The sequence below is a fragment of the Bubalus bubalis genome, chromosome 1 (genome assembly GCF_019923935.1).
Source record: "Bubalus bubalis isolate 160015118507 breed Murrah chromosome 1, NDDB_SH_1, whole genome shotgun sequence".
Classification (NCBI taxonomy): domain Eukaryota; kingdom Metazoa; phylum Chordata; class Mammalia; order Artiodactyla; family Bovidae; genus Bubalus; species Bubalus bubalis.
The window spans coordinates 196,804,566-196,827,916 of NC_059157.1; the positions used below are offsets into that span (position 1 = coordinate 196,804,566).

At 40.1% G+C, this 23,351-nt stretch overlaps 1 long non-coding RNA gene across 1 annotated transcript in view; it reads left to right on the forward strand.

Annotated features, from left to right (window-relative positions):
• Positions 1 to 13,637: 13,637 nt before the first annotated feature.
• The window catches only part of LOC123466195, a 52,949-nt gene continuing 43,235 nt past the window's right edge, over positions 13,638 to 23,351 (forward strand). Inside the window, exon 1 of the long non-coding RNA XR_006641445.1 lies at positions 13,638 to 13,750. This is a non-coding gene — a long non-coding RNA (uncharacterized LOC123466195). The remainder of the gene's footprint in view (positions 13,751 to 23,351) is intronic.

The window sequence follows — 23,351 nt, forward strand, 5'->3', positions numbered from 1 at the left end:
CTATTCTCTGGAACTCCGCATTCAGATGCTTTTATCTTATATCTGTTAAGTATCTTGACCTTTAAATTGAGTGATTAGAAATAATTTGATTTAAGGAAGGATATAAAACCTACTGTAAGTCTCACCTTAGGGGGACTCTTTACCCCCTCTCAGTGCCTATGCTGAGAGCTTTGTACTTTCCTCCTCTATAAATCCTAATAAAACTAAATAAATCCTAATCCTAATCCTAATCCTAAATAAATCCTAATAAAACTAATAAATCCTATTTGCTTTCTACCATGAGTGTTTGTGTGTCTGCGGATTCCATTCTTCAGCTCTGCAGACAAGAACTCAGATTTCCATCTCAATGGCATGGAGGAAGCAGATTGAAATCTAACCAGGGCTGTGGCCAGCCTGCAAGGACAAGCCTAGCACACCTCCAGCCTGCACTGAGCTCCTGTTCCAGCCGCTCCTGGTCCAGTTCTGCTCCCCGCTAAGGCACAAGCTGCTGTGGCCAATAAAGGTGTACACACTTGAAGCGAGTGGAGCCAACTCAGATCCCCAGATAAGCCTCTGACCTAGATGCAGTCTGCCATTGCCAGTCCACCCGCATCAGTGCACTCACTCGTGAGGGAATTAAACGAGCTCTAAGGCAAGGAGTGCCATCTGCCACCTACACATTCCTGCACACACTTGGGAGAGAGCAAAACCAGCTCAGCAGTGTAACAACACCATAGCCCCAAACAATCTCTAACCATAGCACATACGCTAGGGGAAAAGGGAAACCACCCAAGAAGTGCAGCCTCAAGCCCTCAGGCCCCACTCAAGACCCCAGTCAAGTTAGAGACTGCCCTCATGGCCAGGAGAAGCCCAACTCCCTCAGGGCTTCTGATCCAGCTACCTCAGGACCTGCCCCTGTTCCTCATAAGGCACTGATAGCCACTGAGCATAGGAGACACCCAGATTGCATCTGGCTTTGGCTGTAGCCCCTCCAACTCCAAACAGCACTTGTTGTTCAGTTGCTCAGTCATGTCCAACTCTTAGCAACCCCATGGACTGTAGCACGCCAGGTTTCCCTTCACAATCTCCCAGAGCTCGCTCAAGTCTTGTCCATGGAGTCAGTGATGTCATCCAACCATGTCATCCTCTGTCGTCCCCTTCTCCTCCTGCCTTTAATCTTTCTCAGATAACACTCTTCTCTAATTAGTAAGCTCATTGCATCAGGTGGACAAAATATTGGAGCTTCAATTTCAGCATCAGTCCTTCAAATGAATATTCAGGACTGATTTCCTTTAGGATTGACTGGTTGGATCTCCTTTCTGTCCAAGGGACTCTCAAGAGTCTTCTCCAACACCACAGTTCAAAAGCACCAATACTTAGGTGCTCACCCTTCTTTATGGTCCAACTCTCACACCCATACATGGCTACTGGAAAAATCATAGCTTTGACTAGACGGAGCTTTGTTGGCAAAGTAACATCTCTGCTTTTTAATACATTGTCTAAGTTTGTCATAGTTTTTCTTCCAAGGAGTAAGCATCTTTGAATTTTGTGGCTGCAGTCACTAACTGCAGTGGTTTGGGAGCCCAAGAAAATAAAGTCTCTCATTGTTTCCATTGTTTCCCCATCTATTTGCTATGAAGTGATAGGATCAGATGACACGATCTTTGTTTTTTTGAATGTTGAGTTTCAAGCCAGTTTTTTCACTTTCCTCTTTCACCTTCATCAAGAGTCTCTTTAGTTCCTCTTCACTTTCTGCCATAAGGGTGGTGTCATCTGCTTATCTGAGGTTATTGATATTTCTCCCGGCAATCTTGATCCCAGCTTGTGCTTCATCCAGCCCAGCGTTTCTCACGATGTACTCTGCATATAAGTTAAATAAGTAGTGTGAGAATATACAGCCTTGAGGTACTCCTTTCCCAATTTTGAACAATCTGTTGTTCCATGTCCAGTTCTAACTATTGCTTCTTGACCTGAATACAGATTTTGTAGGAGGCAAATAAGGTGGTCTGATATTCCCGTCTCTTTAAGAATTTTTCAGTTTGTTGTGATCCACACAGTCAAAAGCTTTAGCATAGTCAATGAAGCAGAAATAGATGTTTTCCTGGAATTCTCTTGCTTTTTCTGTGATCCAACAGATGTTGACAATTTGATCTCTGATTCCTCTGCCTTTTTTAAATCCAGCTTGAACATCTGGAAGTTCACGGTTCCTATGCTGTTGAAACCTGACTTGGAGAATTTTGACCATTACTTTGCTAGCATGTGAAATGAGTACAATTCTGCAGAAGTTTGAACATTCTTTGGCATTACCCTTCTTTGTCACTGGAATGAAAACTGATCTTATCCAGTCCTGTGGCCATTGATGAGTTTTCCAAATTTGTTGGCATATTGAGTGCAGGACTTTAATAGTATCATCTTTTAGGATTTGAAATAGCTCATCTGGAATCCCATCACCTCTACTATCTTTGTTCATAGTAATGCTTCCTAAGGCCCACTTGACTTTGCACTCCCTGATGTCTGGCTCTAGCTAAGTGATCACACCATCGTGGTTATAAGATCTTTTTTGTATAGCTTTTCTGTGTTATTTTTGCCACCTCTTCTTAATATCTTCTGCTTCTGTTAGGTCCATACCATTTCTGTCCTTTATTGTGCCCATCTTTGCATGCAATGTTCCCTTGGTATCTCTAATTTTCTTGAAGAGATCTCTAGTCTTTCCCATCCTATTGTTTTCCTCTATTTCTTTGCATTGTTCACTTAGGTAGGCTTTCTTATCTTTCCTTGCTATTCTTTGGAACTCTTGAAAGGTTGTTTTTGAGCCATGACAGATGCCGAGATTCTTGGCCTCTGGAGGAGAGGAATTCAATCCAGGGCCAGTGACGAGGCTTGATCACTCAGAGCTTTTGTGTAATAGAGTTTTATCAAAGTATAAAAGAGAAAAATCTTCTGACACAGACATCAGAAGGGAGCAGAAAGAGTGCCCCCCTGCTAGTCTTTAGCCAGATGTTTTATGTCTCTTAGAAAGCTATTAATCAAATAATAGAGACAGGTCAAGGCTGATGGAGTTTCACCAGGCCCCTCTCCCACAAAATATGCATTTTTGAAATAGGATGGCAGAGGTGTGTCATCCCCCAGCCATAAAACAATTGATATGAATACTGGTCTGTGGAGCTATTATCAGCCCAAGATTTGAGAAAAGAAAGAAAGTTAATCTTAAGTGGAACCATTATGAAGAAAGGCAAATTCCAAAGCAAATACACAGTTCCATTAACATAGCTTAAGAAAAACATTTCCATAAGAAAATGCATCGGCTAGCTCAAGGTTTGAGAAAAGTTAAGTTCAGGTGGAACCAGGTTTTGTCAAGGCACACAGAATTTTAAGAGGAAAGAATGTGGCACTTGCAGCCTATTTCCTCTATTTGGAGACCCCTGGCCTTCCTGCCTGTCACCCTCTCACTCTGCACTCAGATGGGTATATCTTTCCTTTTCTCCCCTGCCTTTTGCTTCTCTTCTTTTCTCAGCTGTTTGTAAGACCTCCTCAGATAGCCATTTTGAATTTTTTTCAGCCCTACCACCCAACAAGGTGGTGGCTGCAAGCACACCCCATGTGGTGATGTGGCCTGTATTTCAGATCCAGCTCTCCAACCAAAGCCACTGGGCATGTGCAGACTGCATAGGGATGCTCTCATACAAGAACATGTCTTCCAGATTTATTGGGCTTCCCTTGTAGCTCAAGTGGTAAAGAATCCACCTGCAATACAGGAGACCCAGGTTCAATCCTTGGGTAGAGAAGATCCCCTGGAGAAGGGAATGGCAACTCACTCCAGTATTCTTGCCTGGAGGATTCCATGGACGGGGGAGCCTGGTGGGCTACAGTCCATAGGGTCGCAGAGTCAGACAAAACTGAGCGACTTATGTGCACGCACGCTTGTGCACAGGTGTGTGCACATGCACACACACACACACACACACACACATGGGTTATAGGAAATTTTCAGAATCAGAACACTTCCTTTAGTTGTTTATTCATTTAACTTACTGGATACATTATTGAGAGGTTTTCTTAAGAAGGGAAGAATAACTATTACTTTTCTTGAGTTCTTACATATCTTAGATGCCTCCGACTTTTAGACATTCATAACATTTAACAAAGCATAGAATTTGAGGGTCATTTTTTTCTCCCTTAAAACATTGTTGATCTTACTCCATTGTCTTCTGGAATTAAATTATGCAGGGAGAGAAATAATCTGTGATCAGACTAATGTTTTCTTTCTTTTTATTTTTCAAATTATGAAAGTATGATAACACATTTACAAAAGACTTGGAAAATACAGAACAAAGTTACATATAGTTCCACTGTATGTTATAATTATTTTTAAGTAGATAAATTAAGATTTTTAGTTGGAATACCAATATCAAACTCTCAAAAAATAACAGAATGAATGGACAGAAAAGCAAAAGGATATAGTAGATATGAAAAGCACTAGGAACCAAATCAATGTAATTAATATTTACATAATTTTCACATAGCAGCAGGGTACAAATTCTATTCAAGTTTCCAGACTATAAACCACAAGCCACTGGAACATATCCAGTGCCATAAAGTAGGGTGCAAAATTTTTGTGGTCTGAAGGTACTGAAATCATACAAAGTCTGTTCTATTACCACTGTGGAATTATTTTAGAAATCAATATCAACAGATAGTTTAAAATAACCCACTTATTTTCAATTGCAATGTGACATTTACCAAGAGAGATCTTTAACCTAGCCATTGAAAGCCTCAAGAAGGTTAAATATTGAAAAAAAAATACAGAGGGTGATTACAGAGAAGAAAGCATTTAAATGATAAATTAATATCAGTTCAGTTGATGGTAAAGTGTCTGCTTGCAATGCGTGAGACCCAGGTTAGATCCCTGGGTTGGGAAGATCCCCTGGAAAAGGAAATGGCAATCCACTCCAGTATTCTTGCCTGGAAAATCCCATGGATGGAGAAGCCTGGTAGGCTACAGTCCATGTGGTTGCAGAGTCGGACACGACTGAGGGACTTCACTTTCACTTTCAGTTCAGTTCAGTCGCTCAGTCATGTCCGACTCTTTGTGACATCAGCTTTGGTGCTTGGACTTTCTTTATAGTCCAACTCTCACATGCATACATGACTACTGGAAAAACCATAGCCTTGACTAGATGTAGCACGGGTTAATTTCCTGTTGTTGCTGTTTTTACAATTAGAGTTTCTTTATATTTTCAGAATTGGATTAGAAGTTTCAAACCTAAACAGCAAAAATAATAAGCTTTCTAGATTTTGAGCAGTAATACTAGATACCAGAATAAATGGAGCTATATTAAAATTTTGAGTGAATGTAAATTAGAAATCTAGCATTATATTCATATTTTGTCAAATGAGAGGAATCAAACTGTCAAATGATTTATCTAAGCAAAAACCGTAAGTTTTCTAAAATATATATATTATGTCAGTTCAGTTCAGTCACTCAGTCGTGTCCGACTCTTTGCAGCCCCATGAATCACAGCACGCCAGGCCTCCCTGTCCATCACCAACTCCCAGAGTTCAGCCAAACTCATGTCCATCGAGTCAGTGATGCCATCCAGCCATCTCATCCTCTGTCATCCCCTTCTCCTCCTGCCCCAATCCCTCCCAGCATCAGAGTCTTTTCCAATGAGTCAACTCTTCACGTGAGGTGGCCAAAGTATTGGAGTTTCAGCTTTAGCATCAGTCCTTCCAATGAACACCCAGGACTGATCTCCTTTAGAATGGACTGGTTGGATCTCCTTGCAGTCCAAGGGACTCTCAAGAGTCTTCTCCAACACGACACTTCAAAAGCATCAATTCTTTGGTGCTCAGCTTTTTTCAAAGTCCAACTCTCACATCTATACATGACCACTGGAAAAACCATAGCCTTGACTAGATGGACCTTTTTTGGCAAAGTAATGTCTCTGCTTTTCAATATGCTATCTAGGTTGGTCATAACTTTCCTTCCAAGGAGTAAGCATCTTTTAGTTTCATGGCTGCAGTCACCATCTGCAGTGATTTTGGAGACCCAAAAAAATAAAGTCTGACACTGTTTCCACTGTTGCCGCATCTATTTCCCATGAAGTGATGGGACCAGATGCCATAATCTTCGTTTTCTGAATGTTGAGCTTTAAGCCAACTTTTTCACTCTTCTCTTTCACTTTCATCAAGAGGCTCTTTAGTTCCTCTTCACTTTCTGCCATAAGGGTGGTGTCATCTGCATACCTGAGGTTATTGATATTTCTCCTGGCAGTCTTGATTCCAGCTTGTGCTTCTTCCAGCCCAGTGTTTCTCATGATGTACTCTGCATATAAGTTAAATAAGCAGGGTGACAGTATACAGCCTTGATGTACTCCTTTTCCTATTTGGAACCAGTCTGTTGTTCCATGTCCAGTTCTGTTGTTTCCTGACCTGCATATAGGTTTCTCAAGAGGCAGGTCAGGTGGTCTTGTATTCCCATCTCCTTCAAAATTTTCCACAGTTTATTGTGATCCACACAGTCAAAGGCTTTACTGGAATATATGATGATCTTTTACTTTTTTTTCACAGTTTCTGTTTCAACCTAGTTTGTCTCACATTTTCTGTTTCAAATTCAGTGCTCCCATTTAATTTGCTTATGTTTTCCAATTTCTCTGTCTCTCTTTTTTTTATTGTTCTTTCTCAAGCCTTTATCAAGTATAGTAGAAAAGTTTTGTGTGTGTGCATGTGTATATATATATAAAGTACTTTAGAATCAAGACATATCAACCTCTCAAAATAGTACAATGTTCAAGAACTAAGCTAATCTGAACTAAATAATGAGAGGTGGGAGAAAATTCTCCATATTTGAAACACTGTTTTTTTTTTTAAAGATGAAAGTAAATCTGAAGGAGTCCCTTGGACTGCAAGGAGATCCAACAAGTCCATCCTAAAGGATATCAGTCCTCGGTGTTCATTGGGAAGTCTGATGTTGAAGCTGAAACTCCAATACTTTGGCCACCTAATGTGAAGAGCTGACTCATTTGAAAAGACCCTGATGCTGGGAAAGATTGAGGGCAGGAGGAGAAGGGGACGACAGAGGATGAGATGGTTAGATGGCATCACCAACTCAAAGGACATGAGTCTGGGTAGGCTCCGGGAGTTGGTGATAGACAGGGAGGCCTGGCGTGCTGCAGTTCATGGGGTCGCAAAGAGTCGGACACGACTGAGTGACTGAATGGAACTGAACTGATGATCCTATTACTGTTTTGGTAATTGTTTTGGGTTTATTTTTCTGTAGGTCTTTTCCTTCTCTTGTGTTTTCTGACTAGTGAAATTCCTTTAGTATTTGTTGTAAAGCTAGTTTGGTGGTACTCAATTCTCTTAACTTTTGCCTGTCTGGAAAGCTCTTGATTTCTCCATCAAATCTGAAGGAAAATTTTGCTGGATAGATTATTCTTTTTGTACATTCTTCCCTTTCATCACTTTAAATATATCATGCTATTCCCTTCCGGTTTGTAGAATTTCTGTTGAGAAATTAGCTGATAGCCTAAGATGGGAGTTTTGCTGTATGTTATTTGCTGTTTTTCCCTTGTTTCTTTTAATATTTTATCTTTGTCTTTAATTTTTATCAGTTTGATTACTATGTGTTTCAGTGTGTTCCTCTTTGGGTTTATCCTGCCTGGAACTCTCTGCACTTCTTGAATTTGGTTGATTATTTCTCTTCCCATGTTAGGGAAGTTTTCAGCTATTATCTCTTCAAATAGTTTCTTTTCTCTCTCTTTTCTCCTTCTGGAGCCCCTATAATGTGAATGTTGGAGAATTCAATGTTGTCCCAGGGGACTTTTAGGCTGTCTTCATTATCTTTTTCATTCTTTTCTCTATAGTTTATTTCACAGTATTGATTTATACCATTCTGTCTTCCAGGTCACTTATCCATCCCTCTGCCTCAGTTTCTCTGCGTTTGATTCCTCCTACTATGTTATTCATCTCTGTGTGCTTGTTCTTTAGTTCTTAAACATTTCCTGCATATTCGCCATTCTTTTCCTAAGATCCTGGGTCATCTGCATTATCATTAGCTTGAATTCTCTTTTGGGAAGGTTGCTCCCACTTCATTTGTGTTTCTAGGGTTTTATCTTGTTCTTTCATTTGGGAGATAATCCTTTGCCTTTTCATTTCCATTAACTTTCTATGGTTGTGGTTTTCATTCTGGAGGCTCAGTTCAGTTCAGTCAGTTCAGTCACTCAGTCATGTCCGACTGTTTGCGACCCCATGAACTGCAGCACGCCAGGCCTCCCTGTGCATCACCAACTCCCGGAGTTTACCCAAACTCATGTGCATCAAATCAGTGATGCCATCCAGCCATCTCATCCTCTGTCGTCCCCTTCTCCTCCTGCCTCCAATCCCTCCCAGCATCAGGGTCTTTTCCAATGAGTCAACTCTTCACATGAGGTGACCAAAGTATTGGAGTTTCATCCTCAGCCTCAGTCCTTCCAATGAGCACCCAGGACTGATCTCCTTTAGGATGGACTGGTTGCATCTCCTTGCAGTCCAAGGGACTCTCAAGAGTCTTCTCCAGCACCACAGTTCAAAAACATCAATTCTTCAGTGCTCAGCTTTCTTCACAGTCCAAGTCTCACAGCCATACATGACCACTGGAAAAACCATAGCCTTGACTAGACAAGACCTTTGTTCGCAAAGTAATATCTCTGCTTTTTAATATGCTACCTAGCTTGGTCATAACTTTCCTTCCAAGGAGTAAGTGTATAATTCTTCTTCTGTCCGCCCTCTGATGGATGAGGTGGATGGGAAAAACTAAGTCTTGTTCTGGTGGGTAGGGCCATGCTCAGTAAAACTTTAATCCAATTATCTGTTTACGGTTGGGGCTGTGCTCCCTCCCTGTGAGTTATTTGATCTGAGGCAACCCAGCCCTGGAGTCTAGGTTGGGTATACAGACTCTTGTTGTTCAGTTGCTAACTCCTGTCTGACTCTTTTGGACCCCATGGACTGCAGTACCCAAGGCTCCCCTGTCCTTCACTATCTCCTGGAATCTGCTTCAACTCATTTCCATTGAGCCTGTGATGCAATTTAACCATCTCATCCTCTGCCACCCCCTTCTCCTTTTGCTTTCAATATTTACCAGTATCAGGGTCTTTTCCAATGAGTCAGCTCTTCACATCAGGTAGCCAACGTGTTAGAGTTTAGTTTCAGCATCAGTCCTTTCAATGAATATTCAGGGTTGATTTTCTTTAGGATTGACTGGTTTTATCTCCTTGCAGTCGAAGGGACTCTCAAGAGTCTTCTCAAACACAATTTAAAATCACAAATTCTTCAGTTCTCACCTTTCTTTATGGACCAACTCTCACATCTGTACAAGACTACTGGGAAACCCATAGCTTTAACTATATGGCCCTTTGTTGGCAAAGTGATATCTCTGCCTTTTAATATGCTGTCTAGGTTTGCCATAGCTTTCCTTCCAAGGAGTAAGTTTCTTTTAATTTCATGGCTAGAGTTAATGTCCACAATGATTTTGGAGCCAAACAAAATAAAATCTGTAACTGCGTCCACTTTCTACCAAGAAGTGATGGGACTGAATGTCATGGTATTAGTTTTTTGAATGTTGAGTTTCAAGTCAGCTTTTTCACTCTCCTCTTTCACCCTCATCAAGAGGCTTTTAGGTTCCTCTCCCTCTTCTGCCGTTAGAGTGGTATCATTTATGTATCTGAGGTTGTTCATATTTCTCCCAGCAATCTTGACACCAGCTTATGATTCATCCAGACCAGCATATCACCTGATGGACTCTGCATATAACTTAAATCAACAGAATGATAATACATAGGTTTGTTGAACTCCTTTCCCAATTTTGAACCAGTTAGTTTTTCCATGTCCAGGTCTAACTTTTGCTTCTTAATCTACATGCAGGTTTCTCAGGAGACAGGTAAGGTGGTCTAGTCCTCCCATCGCTTTAAGAGTTTTCCAAAGTTTATTGTGATCCATAGAGTCAAAGGCTTTAGTGTAGTCAATGAAGCAGAAGTTTTTCTGGCATTCCCTTACTTTCTCTATGATCCAATGAATGTTGGCAATTTGATCTCTGGTTCCTCTGCCTTTTCTAAACCTGGCTTGGAAGTCTGGAAATTCTAAGTTTGTGTACTGATGAAGACTATATTGAAGGATTTTGAGCATGACATTGCTAGCAGGTGAAATGAGCACAATTGTACAGCAGTCGGAACATCTTTGGTGTTGCTCTTCTTTGGGATTGGAAACAAAACTGATTTTTCCAGTCCTGCAGTCATTGATGAGTTTTTCAAGTTTGTTGACATATTGAGTGCAGCAGTTTAACAGCATCATCTTTTAGGATTTGAAATAGCTCAGCTGGAATTCCATCACCCCCACTAGCTTTGTTCATAGTAATGCTTCATAAGGCCCACTTGACTTCACATTCCAGATGTCTGGCTCCAGGTAAGTGATCATACCATCGGGTTATCTGCATCTTTAAGAGCTTTTTTGTATCATTCTTCTGTGTATTCTTGCCACTTCTTCTTAATCCTTTCTGCTTCTGTTAGGTCCTTACCATTTCTGTCCTTCATCGTGTCCATCTTTGCATGAAATTTTCCCTTAATATCTCCAATTTTTTTGAAGAGATCTCTAGTCTTTCCCATTCTATTGTTTTCCTCTGTCTTTTTGTACTGTTCATATAAGAAGGCCTTCTTTTCTCTCCTTGCTATTCTCTGGAACTCTGCATTCAGTTGGGTATATCCTTCCCTTTCTCCCTTGCCTTCTGCTTCTCTTCTTTTCTCAGCTATTTGTAAAACCTCCTCAGACAACCACTTTGCCTTCTTGCATTTCTTTTTCTTGGGAATGGTTTTGGTCACTGACTCCTGTACAACATTATGAACCTCTATCCATATTTCTTCAGGTACTCTGTCTATCAGATCTCTCCTTTGAATCTACTCATCACCTCCTCTGTATGATCATAAGGGATTTGATTCAAGTCATACCTGAATGGCCTAATGATTTTCCCTACTTTTTTCAATGTAAGCCTGAATTTTTCAGTAAGGACCTGATGATCTGAGCCACAGTCAGCTCCAGGTCTTGTTTTCGCTGATTTATAGATCTTCTCCATCTTTGGCTGCAAAAAATAAAATCAGTCTGATTTTTATATTGACCATCTGCTAACATCCATGTGTAGAGTCATCTCTTGTGTTGTTGGAAAAGTGTATTTACTATGACCAGTGTGTTCTCTTGACAAAAGTCTATTAGCCTTTGCTCTGCTTTATTTTGTTCTCCAATGCCAAATTTGCCTGTTACTCTGGGTATCTCTTAATATCTTATTTTGCATTCCAATCCCCTATGATGCAAAGGACTTTGTGTGTGGAACTCTGCATTCAGTTGGGTATATCCTTCCCTTTTCTCAGCTATTTGTAAAACCTCCCCAGACAACCACCTTGCCTTCTTACATTTCTTTTTCTGTGTGTGTGTCTGTGTGTGTGTTAGTTCTAGAAGATCTTATAGATCTTTCTGGAACCAGTCAACTTCAGATTCTTCTGCATTAGTGGTTGGGGCATGGAATTGGATTGCTGTGATGCTGATTGATTTGCCTCGTAAGCAAACCAAGATCATCCTGTCACTTTTGAGACTGCACCCAAATACTGCATTTCAGAATCTCTTGTCGACTGCAAGGGCAACTCCATTTTTTCTAAGGGGTTCTTGCCCATGGTAGTAGATAAAATATTCATCTGAATTAAATTCTCCCATTCCCATCCATTTTAGTCTGTATGATGACCCCTAAGAGGGCTCACTTGCCAAGGGGCACCTCCCAGGACTGGTACTGCCAGTGCCCCCAACGCCATGGAGAGCCACTGCTGACCCACATCTCCACAGGAGACCCTCCAGTACTAGAAGGTTAAATCTGGCTCAGTCTTCCCGAGGGTCATGGCTCCTTTCCCCTGGGTCCTGGGGAGTGCAAGATTGTGTATGCCTTCTGAGTGGATTCTCTAAGTTTCCCCCAGTCCTATAATCAAATCCCACTGGCTTTCAAAGTCAGATTCCCTGGAAATTCCCAGTTCCTTTGCCAGCTAACCAGGCTGGGAAGACTGACATAGGGCTTAGAACCTTCACAATAGTGGGAGAACTTCTAAGGAGTTATTATTCTCCAGTTTGTGGGTCACACACCAGGTGGGTATGGGGTTTGATTTTATAGTGCATGGCCCTTTCTGCCATCTTATTGCAGCTTTTCCTTTGTTTGTGGACATAGATTATCTTTTTTTGATGGGTCCCAAAATGGCACCCCACTCCAGTACTCTTGCCTGGAAAATCCCATGGACGGAGGAGCCTGGAAGGCTGCAGCCCATGGGGTCGTTAAGAGTCGGACACGACTGAGCGACTTCACTTTCACTTTTCACTTGCATGCGTTGGAGAAGGAAATGGCAACCCACTCCAGTGTTCTTGCCTGGAGAATCCCAGGGACGGGGGAGCCTGGTGGGCTGCCGTCTATGGGGTCGCACAGAGTCGGACACGACTGAGGGGACTTAGCAGCAGCAGCAGCAGCAACATCCTCCTATTGACGGTTGTTCAATAGCTAGTTGGAATCGCAGTGCTCTCACTGGGGGAAACGAGTGCACGTCTTTCTACTCTGCCATCTTGATTTGATCTTAATATTTTCATTTTTCAACCTGAACACTTAGAGAATTTTTTCTTTCTCTTCTAATATTAAAAATTCCACCAGGATAGTTCCAAGTGTTGTTTATTCTGTTAATTTCCCCCAAAGACACAACAGAGCCTTTTCAAATTTTAAATTCAAGGTTTCATTTAGTTCTGGATGGTGTTTTCCCCACTGTCAGTCAATGCCATGTCCTTATTTTTCTTATTTACTTTATTGAAACAAAATCTCTACTGTCTCTTTCCTATATCCATCAACTTCTTGATCATTTTCTTCCCTTCATTTTTCCCTTGTGTATTTTGGAAGTGTTCCACATTTGTTCTGTGTACCATGATAGAGTTTTCTGCTTTTGACTATCACTGCGTGAAAGTATTCTATTGTGTTTTGAGTTTCTTTGTATTATTTCCTTAGATAAGCCAGCACACTTTGTACTCTGCCTTCACGTCAAGGCAGAGATGCACTTCAGAGATACACTACAGAGATTCACTTCTTTCCTTATATATCCAGTTTTGTATTGTAGAGGTTTTATCTTTTTCATCTTTTAGGAAGAAAACCAAAACTGCCTTTTTAAAATTTATTTTTAATTGGAGTATAACTGCTTTCCAATATTGTGTTGGTTTCTGCTACACATCCACATGAATCAGCCATAGGTATACATATGTCCCCTCCCTCTTGAACCTCCATCCCATCTCCCACCCCATCCCACAACTGCTTTTTAAAAATTGTTGTTTTTTTTTAACTATTTTCAAATACTAGTACTTGTACTTCTCAGAGTCTTTAGGAAAGCATTTCCTTTCCCCTGTGTTGCATCATCATTATAGAACACCCACAGAGGTTTCATACTTTGAAAGGAGAGAGATCTACCTGGAATCTGACAGTGTGGAATGTCCTCAGGTCTTTTGGCTGTTCTCTCAGATGCTGGCAGCCTCCTCATCTCAGCCCCAGATGTAGATGTCAAGTAAGCCTGGACAGTCACTAATTTAATTAGTGAAGTCTAATTGTGTTCATTTAGCATAATCCTGCCAGCCTGAGAGTGAGTGCTCTCTTGATCTGGCAGCCAGAGATCTCTAATTGAGTCAGAGGTCCACAGCTATTGTTCCAGTGAATGACAGTGCAGGGAACACTAAATGCTCGGTAAGCACTGATCCTAGAATTTTTCCTATCTCTGTAATTGTTTGGTGGATTTCTTCGATGACAAAGAACCCTAGGATACAATGAACCTTTGCCTTCCTTTGACTCCTGACATGCTTTTCGTTAGGAATATGAATTTCTGCATTAATATGGGGAAGAAGAGGTGTTGATGGGGTAAATGGAGGGCAGGAGACTCGGTTTTGGAGTGAAGTTCACTGTTTTCCAGTCATTGGACCCCATACCCCAGATTTAGAAATGCATCACTCAAATTTTTACTCAGTACTTTGAGGGGGCTCTGAATTCTCTATTGCAAAAGGTGGACAAGGAAATGATCTCAGATTGTGCTCCTTAGTCATTCTAAAATGATGTGTTCAGAAGAAATTCCACGCCAAGCCTAGCATCTCTTATCTTCTTCTTCCAGTGTGCTTGCCAGTTTTTATCTTTTTTTCTGTTTTCTTTTTTAAGGCTATTTTAATAAGAAGCTGGAAGGGGAAATACTAAGTCTGGCGGGCTGGTCTGTCACTGTAGCAACCCAGGGTCCTCTGTAATTGTCTTCTGAATACACTGCTTATTTGGTGTGATTGTCAATGACTGTCGAAGTAATTGGCCAAAATAAAGCTGTCAGTTTGACAGTTATTCTAACTCAAAGAATCTTCCATGCTAAGGCTGAGTGAAAAGCTCTGATTCTCTGGAGAGCTGACACTTGCAGCAGAAGTGTTTTCTGCGGGTCCTTTGATTCCTGTGAGGAGTTCCTGTCTCTAAAATTTCTACCTTTTTTTAAAGTTATTGAAATATAGTTGACTTACAACTATAAGAAAGCATGCTATATTAGTTTCAGGTGTGCAGCCAAGTGATTCCGTTATACATACATCTCCCTATCTATTCTTTTCAGATTCTTTCCCACTACAGGTTATTACAAGATATTGAATATAGTTCCCTGTGATATACAGAAGGTGCTTATTGCTTACCTATTTTATGTATAGTAGTGTGGATATGTTAATCCCAAACTCTCCCCACCACACTATCTCCTTTGACAATCATTAAGTTTTTCCCCTACCACTATGAGACTATTTCTGTTTTGTAAATAGTTCATTCTATCATTTTTTTAGATTCTATAGGATTTCTCCTTTTTTCTTCATGCATAACTCCACTCACTCTCCTTAAAAAGAGAAACAGACAAACTAATCAGTTGCTTTGGATTTGGATCATATTTAAGACAGCATCTTTGTTTAAGCCAAAGATGGAGAAGCTGTATACAGTCAACAAAAACAAGACCAAGAGCTAACTGTGGCTCAGATCATGAACTCCTTATTGCCAAATTCAGACTGAAATTGAAGAAAGTAGGGAAAACCACCAGACCATTCAGCTATGACCTAAATCAAATCCCTTATGATTATACAGTAGAAGTGAGAAATAGATTTAAGGGATTAGATCTGATAGATAGAGTGCCTGATAACTATGGATGAAGGTTCGTGACATTGTACAGGAGACAGGGATCAAGACCATCCCCATGGAAAAGAAATGCAAAATGGCTGTCTGAGGAGGCCTTATAAATAGCTGTGAAAAGAAGAGCAGCAAAAAGCAAAGGAGAAAAGGAAAGATATAAGCATCTGAATGCAGAGTTCCAAAGAATAGCAAGAAGAGATAAGAAAGCCTTCCTCAGCGATCAATGCAAAGAAATAGAGGAAAACAACAGAATGGGAAAGACTAGAGGTCTTTCCTAGTCAGAGATACCAAGGAAACATTTCATGCAAAGATGGGCTCAATAAAGGACAAAAATGGTATGGACCTAACAGAAGCAGAGGATATTAAGAAGAGGTGGCAAGAATACACAGAAGAACTGTATAAAAAAGATCTTCAGGACCCAGATAATCACGATGGTGTGATCACTCACCTAGAGCCAGACATCCTGGAATGTGAAGTCAAGTGGGCCTTAAAAAGCATCACTACAAACAAAGCTAGTAGAGGTGATGGAATTCCAGTTGAGCTCTTTCAAATCCTGAAAGATGATGCTGTGGAAGTGCTGCACTCAATATGCCAGCAAATCTGGAAAACTCAGCAGTGGCCACAGGACTGGAAAAGGTCAGTCTTCATTCCAATCCCAAAGAAAGGCAATGCCAAAGAATGCCCAAACCACTGCACAATTGCACTCATCTCACACACTAGTAAAGTAATGCTCAAAATTCTCCAAGCCAGGCTTCAGCAATACATGAACCATGAACTTCCAGATGTTCAAGCTGGTTTTAGAAAAGGCAGAGGAACCAGAGATCAAATTGCCAACATCCACTGGATCATCGAAAAAGCAAGAGAGTTCCAGAAAAGCATCTATTTCTGCTTTATTGACTATGCCAAAGCCTTTGACTGTGTGGATCACAATAAACTATGGAAAATTCTGAAAGAGATGGGAATACCAGACCACCTGACCTACCTCTTAAGAAATTTGTATGCAGGTCAGGAAGCAATAGTTAGAACTGGACATGGAACCACAGACTGGTTTCAAATAGGAAAAGGAGTATGTCAAGGCTGTATACTGTCACCCTGCTTATTTAACTTCTATGCAGAGTACATCATGAGAAATGCTGGACTGGAAGAAACACAGCTGGAATCAAGATTGCCGGGAGAAATATCAATAACCTCAGATATGCAGATGACACCACCCTTATAGCAGAAAGTGAAGAGGAACTCAAAAGCCTCTTGATAAAAGTGAAAGAGGAGAGTGGAAAAGTTGGCTTAAAGCTCAACATTCAGAAAACGAAGATCATGGCATCCGGTCCCATCACTTCATGGGAAATAGATGGGGAAACAGTGGAAACAGTGTCAGACTTTATTTTTCTGGGCTCTAAAATCACTGCAGATGGTGACTGCAGCCATGAAATTAAAAGACACTTACTCCTTGGAAGAAAAGTTATGACCAACCTAGATAGCATATTGAAAAGCAGAGACATTACTTTGCCAACAAAGGTCCATCTAGTCAAGGCTATGGTTTTTTCAGTGGTCATGTTTGGATGTGAGAGTTGGACTTTGAAGAAAGCTGAGTGCAGAAGAATTGATGCTTTTGAAGTGTGGTGTTGGAGAAGACTCTTGAGAGTCCCTTGGACTGCAAGGAGATCCAACCAGTCCATTCTAAAGGAAATCAGCCCTGGGATTTCTTTGGAAGGACTGATGCTAAAGCTGAAACTCCAGTACTTTGGCCACCTCATGCGAAGAGTTGACTCATTGGAAAAGACTCTGATGCTGGGAGGGATTGGGGGCAGGAGGAAAAGGGGACAACAGAGGATGAGATGGCTGGATGGCATCACTGACTCGATGGACATGAGTCTGAGTGAACTCTGGGAGTTGGTGATGGACAGGGAGGCCTGGCGTGCTGTGATTCATGGGGTCACAAAGAGTCAGACACGACTGAGTGACTGAACTGAACTAAGGCAGAATATTGAAAAATTATTCTAAAGGCAGGAGTTGAATTTATCTTTTAACACATGATATTTCATACATTCTTTCTTAGTTCCTCACCAATACGTCTTCAGTTGATACATTTATCCTGAGCTTCTTTTGAAATTACTACACAGACAAACTCATTTTGCTATCTACATTCTTGTTTTCTCCTATAGTTTATTATAAAAATGTTCAAATATATGGCAAAGTTGGAAGAACTTTACAGTATACCCTCTATGTAGATTCTACTGTTAACCATTTATCTACTTATTTTGACAAAGAATTAGCTGTCCTTTTAGTAATTCATCTTTTCTTTTGATGCATTTCAAGGTTTCAGACATCACTACACTTCCCCTAAATGCTTCAGACACTGTACCATTAAATAAAGTTTAATATTTGCTTAATATTTGCATCTCCTTTTGACATAAAATTTGCATACAATTAAATACACAAATGAAGTGTGCATTGGCTGAGTTTTAATAAGTACATATACCTCTGTAATCCAAACACCCAATGCTACTCCTGAAACTGTGTATAAGTCTTGTATTCTTGTCTTTTGAAGTAAAATGCTGATTCAAGAGTTAATAATTGGGAAATGTGAAGATGTAGAAACAAACACTAGCTGTTGGACTAGGGATCTGGTAACAATTTAGACTGTAATTCTGCCACATAGCAGAATTAGAAAAATCTCAGTTGCCTGAAAGATATAAATAAACCCCTGGCATGCACTCCTAAGTTTTTTCTACAGGAAGCAGACCTTCTCCAGATGAAAACCACTGACCACAAGAACATAGATCCTAGACTAGTTGAAACCAGAAGGTTGATGATGGTTGAAACTTCACCTTGAGGCCAACCAATCTGAGAATTTTCCATGACCTGATCATGTCTTGTTCCTTTAACATTGTAAAACTTCTCACTACCCCCTCCAGGGTAGGTCACACAGTCTTGAGGGCATAGCCCACTGTGGTCCCCTTTGCCTGGCAAGGCAATTAAAACTACTCTTTTCTACTTCACCCAAAACTGTTTATGCATTTCTATTTGGCACCAATGAGCACAGGCTAAGTTTTGGCAACATTCCCACTCTTGGCAATCACCACCCTACAATTCCCAGGGTGACAGTTTTACAGCCAATCCCAGCTAGAGCAGAAGGGCACAGGGCTTGAGAGGTAAAGAGGTAAAAATGGATAGAATAACTATGTTTGAAGAGATCTGAAGAGCAGTTACACTTCTCACAGCATTTGGCAATGAAATAGTCATACACATACCAATGACTATCAGACAAAACCAATAATAGAAGTGAACATTAATCCCAAAGAAGTTGTATGAAACGTACAAGACATGGCTCTACTGGGAATAATGTTTACATAATCCTAGCAATAGAAATACTGAGCACTGATCTCATCTAAATAGGTAAAATTGTTTGGAAGATGTGGAGAAGGAAAACAAATGTAATTAAGAAAACCTGTAGTCAACAACTACTGAGGCTCATGTGCCTAGAACCTGTGCTTCACAACAAGAGAAGCCACCACAACAAGAAGCCTGCACACCGCTGCAGAGAGTAGCCTCAACTCGCTGCAACCAAAGAAAGCCCTCATGCAACAAGGAAGGCCAGTGAGCCCCAAAAAAAGAAATAAAAAAAAGAAAGCCTGTAGTAGAAATTCAATAAATAATATTTATAATTATAAATCAAGGAAGATGTGTAAGAATTTTAAACCAAAAAGAGAGAGAGAGAAAATATTGAATATGACTGTCTTTGGAGACCTATAATTGAGGCTGCTGCTGCTGCTAAGTTGCTTCAGTCATGTCCGACTCTGTGCGACCCCATAGATGGCAGCCCACGAGGCTCCTCCGTCCCTGGGATTCTCCAGGCAAGAACACTGGAATGGGTTGCCATTTCCTTCTCCAATGCATGAAAGTGAAAAGTGAAAGTGAAGTCACTCAGTCGTGTCCAACTCTTAGCGACCTCACGGACTGCAGCCTACGAGGCTCCTCCGTCCATGGGATTTTCTAGGCAAGAGTACTGGAGTGGGGTGCCATTGCCTTCTCCATGAATTGAGGAGGTAAGGGGAAAGAAAATTCTGTCCTCTGTAGTTACCTTAGTAGAACACATGGATTTCTTAATCGATATACCAGTAAAATCTTATTAAAAATTAAAGTTAAATTTTAAACAAAAGATGAAATAAATACTCTGTGTCAGATTTGCAATCCCATTAACATTTTGTGCTATATATGTATATTGGGGGAACCTCTCAAAAGCAACTAGAAATACTGGTGAAATACACTAAACTTTTTAATTCTATACCTGAATTTAAAAACAATGAGAGGAACACCCACCTCCCACTCCCCACCACACCACCGCTCCCCACCCCACTCTGCCACTAGGGAAAATCAAAAGAAACCAAAAGCATCGTGACATAATTTGCCAATTACAGAAAATAAGGGACTTAAAATTCAATGACCCCTCAGGAATAGGACAAAGTGTTGGGTGATACAAGGGGTTGGAATGAGACCCCTACATAAAACCAAGACTCTCAAAGAGGTGCTGTCATGGTGAGAGAGGGTAGCAGAAAAGAACAACTCTTTGCAGAAAAGGGCATGACAAGGAACTCATCCACTTTGCCCTGGGCCCTGAATGGAACGAAGAAATGTTATAATTTACAGGCAAAGGTCTGCTCTCACACAGGACAGGGGTTTAAACACACTATGTAAGATCTTAGATCCCCAAGCTAAGAAATTTTCATGAAAAGTCTTGGATTAAAAACAACCCCAGGATTCCTGGCAAAAGCCAACACAAATCCTCTCTGGAAAGATATACACTTAACGTAGGGATTACAGGATTCTAATGACATAAAATTCTGCCTTAACATAAGCCCGAACACCAAGTTAGAAAACAAAGTATAAAGCAACAAGGAAAGAAGCAAATATCAGTCCACCATGAACAAGAATCTGCAGAAGCAACATATACTATAATTAGAGTCTCAGAACTTTAGATAATAGACTCATCAGATATAAGCAAACTATTAAGTGTACTTGAAATTATTAGTTCATTAAAAGAATGACAGAAAAAGAATGTAAAACTAAATCTCTTTGCTTGTACACCAGAAAATAACACAACATTGTAAGTCAATTATACTTCAATAAAATTTTTATTAATTTGAAAATTTGTTTAAATTTTAAAAAAGATGGACAAACATGAAGTAGGAGCAAGGTAGCATCACAAATGATACAACAAACTTGAAAAATGTTTGTGCAGTACATTTATGTCTAGATGGCAATGAAATTTAAAACTCCATGAAGTTTTATTTTCAATAAGACTAATTTAGATTACCATTCCCATCTGGATTAAAAGAATTGTTTTCTGTCTTAAGACAACAAATATTAAAACTGTCTTAAGAAGAGATAGGGTGTGGAGAAAAGGGAACCCTCTTACACTGTTGGTGGGAATGCAAACTAGTACAGCCACTATGGAGAACAGTGTGGAGATTCCTTAAAAAACTGGAAATAGACATGCCTTATGATCCAGCAATCCCACTGCTGGGCATACACACTCAAAAAACCAGAAGGGAAAGAGACACGAGTACCCCAATGTTCATCGCAGCACTGTTTATAATAGCCAGGACATGGAAGCAACCTAGATGTCCATCAGCAGATGAATGGATAAGAAAGCTGTGGTACATATACACAATGGAGTATTATTCAGCCATTAAAAAGAATACATTTGAATCAGTTCTAATGAGGTGGATGAAACTGGAGCCTATTATACAGAGTGAAGTAAGCCAGAAAGAAAAACACCAATACAGTATACTAACGCATATATATGGAATTTAGAAAGATGGTAACAATAACCCTGTGTACGAGACAGCAAAAGAGACACTGATGTATAGAACAGTCTTATGGACTCTGTGGGAGAGGGAGAGGGTGGGAAGATTTGGGAGAATGGCATTGAAACATGTAAAATATCATGTATGAAATGAGTTGCCAGTCCAGGTTCGATGCACGATACTGGATGCTTGGGGCTGGTGCACTGGGACGACCCAGAGGGATGGAATGGGGAGGGAGGAGGGAGGAGGGTTCAGGATGGGGAACACATGTAAACCTGTGGCGGATTCATTTTGATATTTGGCAAATCTAATACAGTTATGTAAAGTTTAAAAATAAAATAAAATTAAAAAAAAAAAAAAAAAAAAAAAAAGAAGAGATAGGAAAAAAATGAATTAAATCCATGAAGGAAGATGACTAAGTTTCCAAAGAAATTCTTTCTTTACACTCTGCATCTCCCCAAGAAAAAAACAACAAAAAGCTCAAATATTTTAGTCAATTTTTCAATCAAAATAAAATACAAAGACTTGGCACTATTTGAATTGCTTTAGTCCCAGAAAAAGAAAATAAGCTTCCAAATTGCTTTTTAAAATTTTTTTTTTATTTTTAATACATTAGGCAATTGTTGATTTTCTATTTTAAATATAGCAGTGCGTACATGCCAATTCCAAATTCCCAATCAATCCCTCCCCCTCAACCTTCCCTCCAGTAACTATAAATTCATTCTCTAAATCTGTGAGCCTGTTTCTGCTTTGTAAAAGATTTCACTTGTATCATTTTTTTAGATTCCACATATAAGCAATATCATGTGATATTTGTCTTTCTCTGTCTGACTAACCTCACTTGATATGATAAAATCTCCAAGCCATCCATGTTGCTGCAAGTAGCGCTATGGTATCCTTTTTAATGACTGAGTACAATAAACAAACGGTATAAAATGAAAGGAAGATGCTTTTAAAAATTGAAAAGATAATATTAAATGAAAACAAAAAATAGTATTTAAAAAGGGAGCAAGATGATCAATGAAACCAGAGTCTGATTCTGTGAAAAGAGTAATAAAATTAACAAAATGTTTGTCATTCTTGTAATAACAACGAGACCATATAGAGTAACTCTGAGTTGAGACTGTGAGGCTACACATAGGAATGGGATTAGAAATTAAAGAGTGCTATGAATAGCTTCATTCAGCAAACATTAACATTGACCAAGACACAAGAGATGAGTTCCCCAAATAATCTTAAGTAGCGGAAAACCCTAATAAACCAACAATATTAAGATAAACTGCATAAGTTCTCAAAATAAACCTAAAATAACCACTTCTCCACCCACCCAGATGGTACTATGAATGAGGTGAATCAATCATTAGAAAATTCCCATATTAGGACATTTGTTCAAGAGCATAGAAAATTATAGAAACTGTCTAATTTATTCTAGGATGCTAACATAAAACACTAATATAAAAAAAACAGAGAAAGTTGAGAGGAAGGAAAGAAGGAAAGAATAACGCAAGGAAGGGTGGAAGTTAGGGACAGATGGGAAGAAATGACATGAAACAGTGCAACGCAACCCCTACGGGTCATTTTTATTTATGAATGCTGAATTTTGTTGTATAGGGCAGTTAACTTACTGACAGGTCAGATTCTTTCCTTTGGAGTCTGTGAGGGCAGGTCTAGAGTAGCCCATTCTAGAGCTCCTGAGCTCTGCTCTTATCCTAGGGCATCTCTCAGATCTCAACTGGGGGTCTCCTCCGTTCTGCGAGCCTCTCCAGCCTGTTTGGTTAGACTCCAATGTTTCCCAGCACTTTGTGACTTCAGGAATCTCCCATTTAGCTCACAAATCCACAGCGACCCTTCTGCTTCTGTCCTAGTGGGCTGCATCAACCCAATTAAAATTCAACCAAAGGCTCAAGAGGTCCCCAGAGATTTCTGGAGAAACCCTTTTCCTCACTTCTCCCTTTCGCTGTTTCTCCGGTGAACCCCAGCAGCTCGCGGGTTTCTGGAATCCACTTTCCTGTGCTGCAGTTTGGGAACGCCTCAATGCAGACAGCTGGTGTGAATGTTTTCCTTTTTCTTGAGGATTACAGCTGTGCATACTGTTTATTGTTTGAAAATAGCTGCTGCATATGTTTTGGCCAGTTTTATGTTTGATTAAAGCAAGATGGTAGTAAATATCTGTTAACTCGATCATAGTCAGAAATCCATATGCCATTTTTTCATCCATCAAAGTCTGAAACCTTGAATGTAACACAAGCTTAAGTAACTTAAAGTGAGTAAAAGCAAAGGAATTGCTGAACATGAAGGCAGACACTTCTTCAGTACAAAAAATATTCCTTAAAGTATTCCATAGTCCTCTA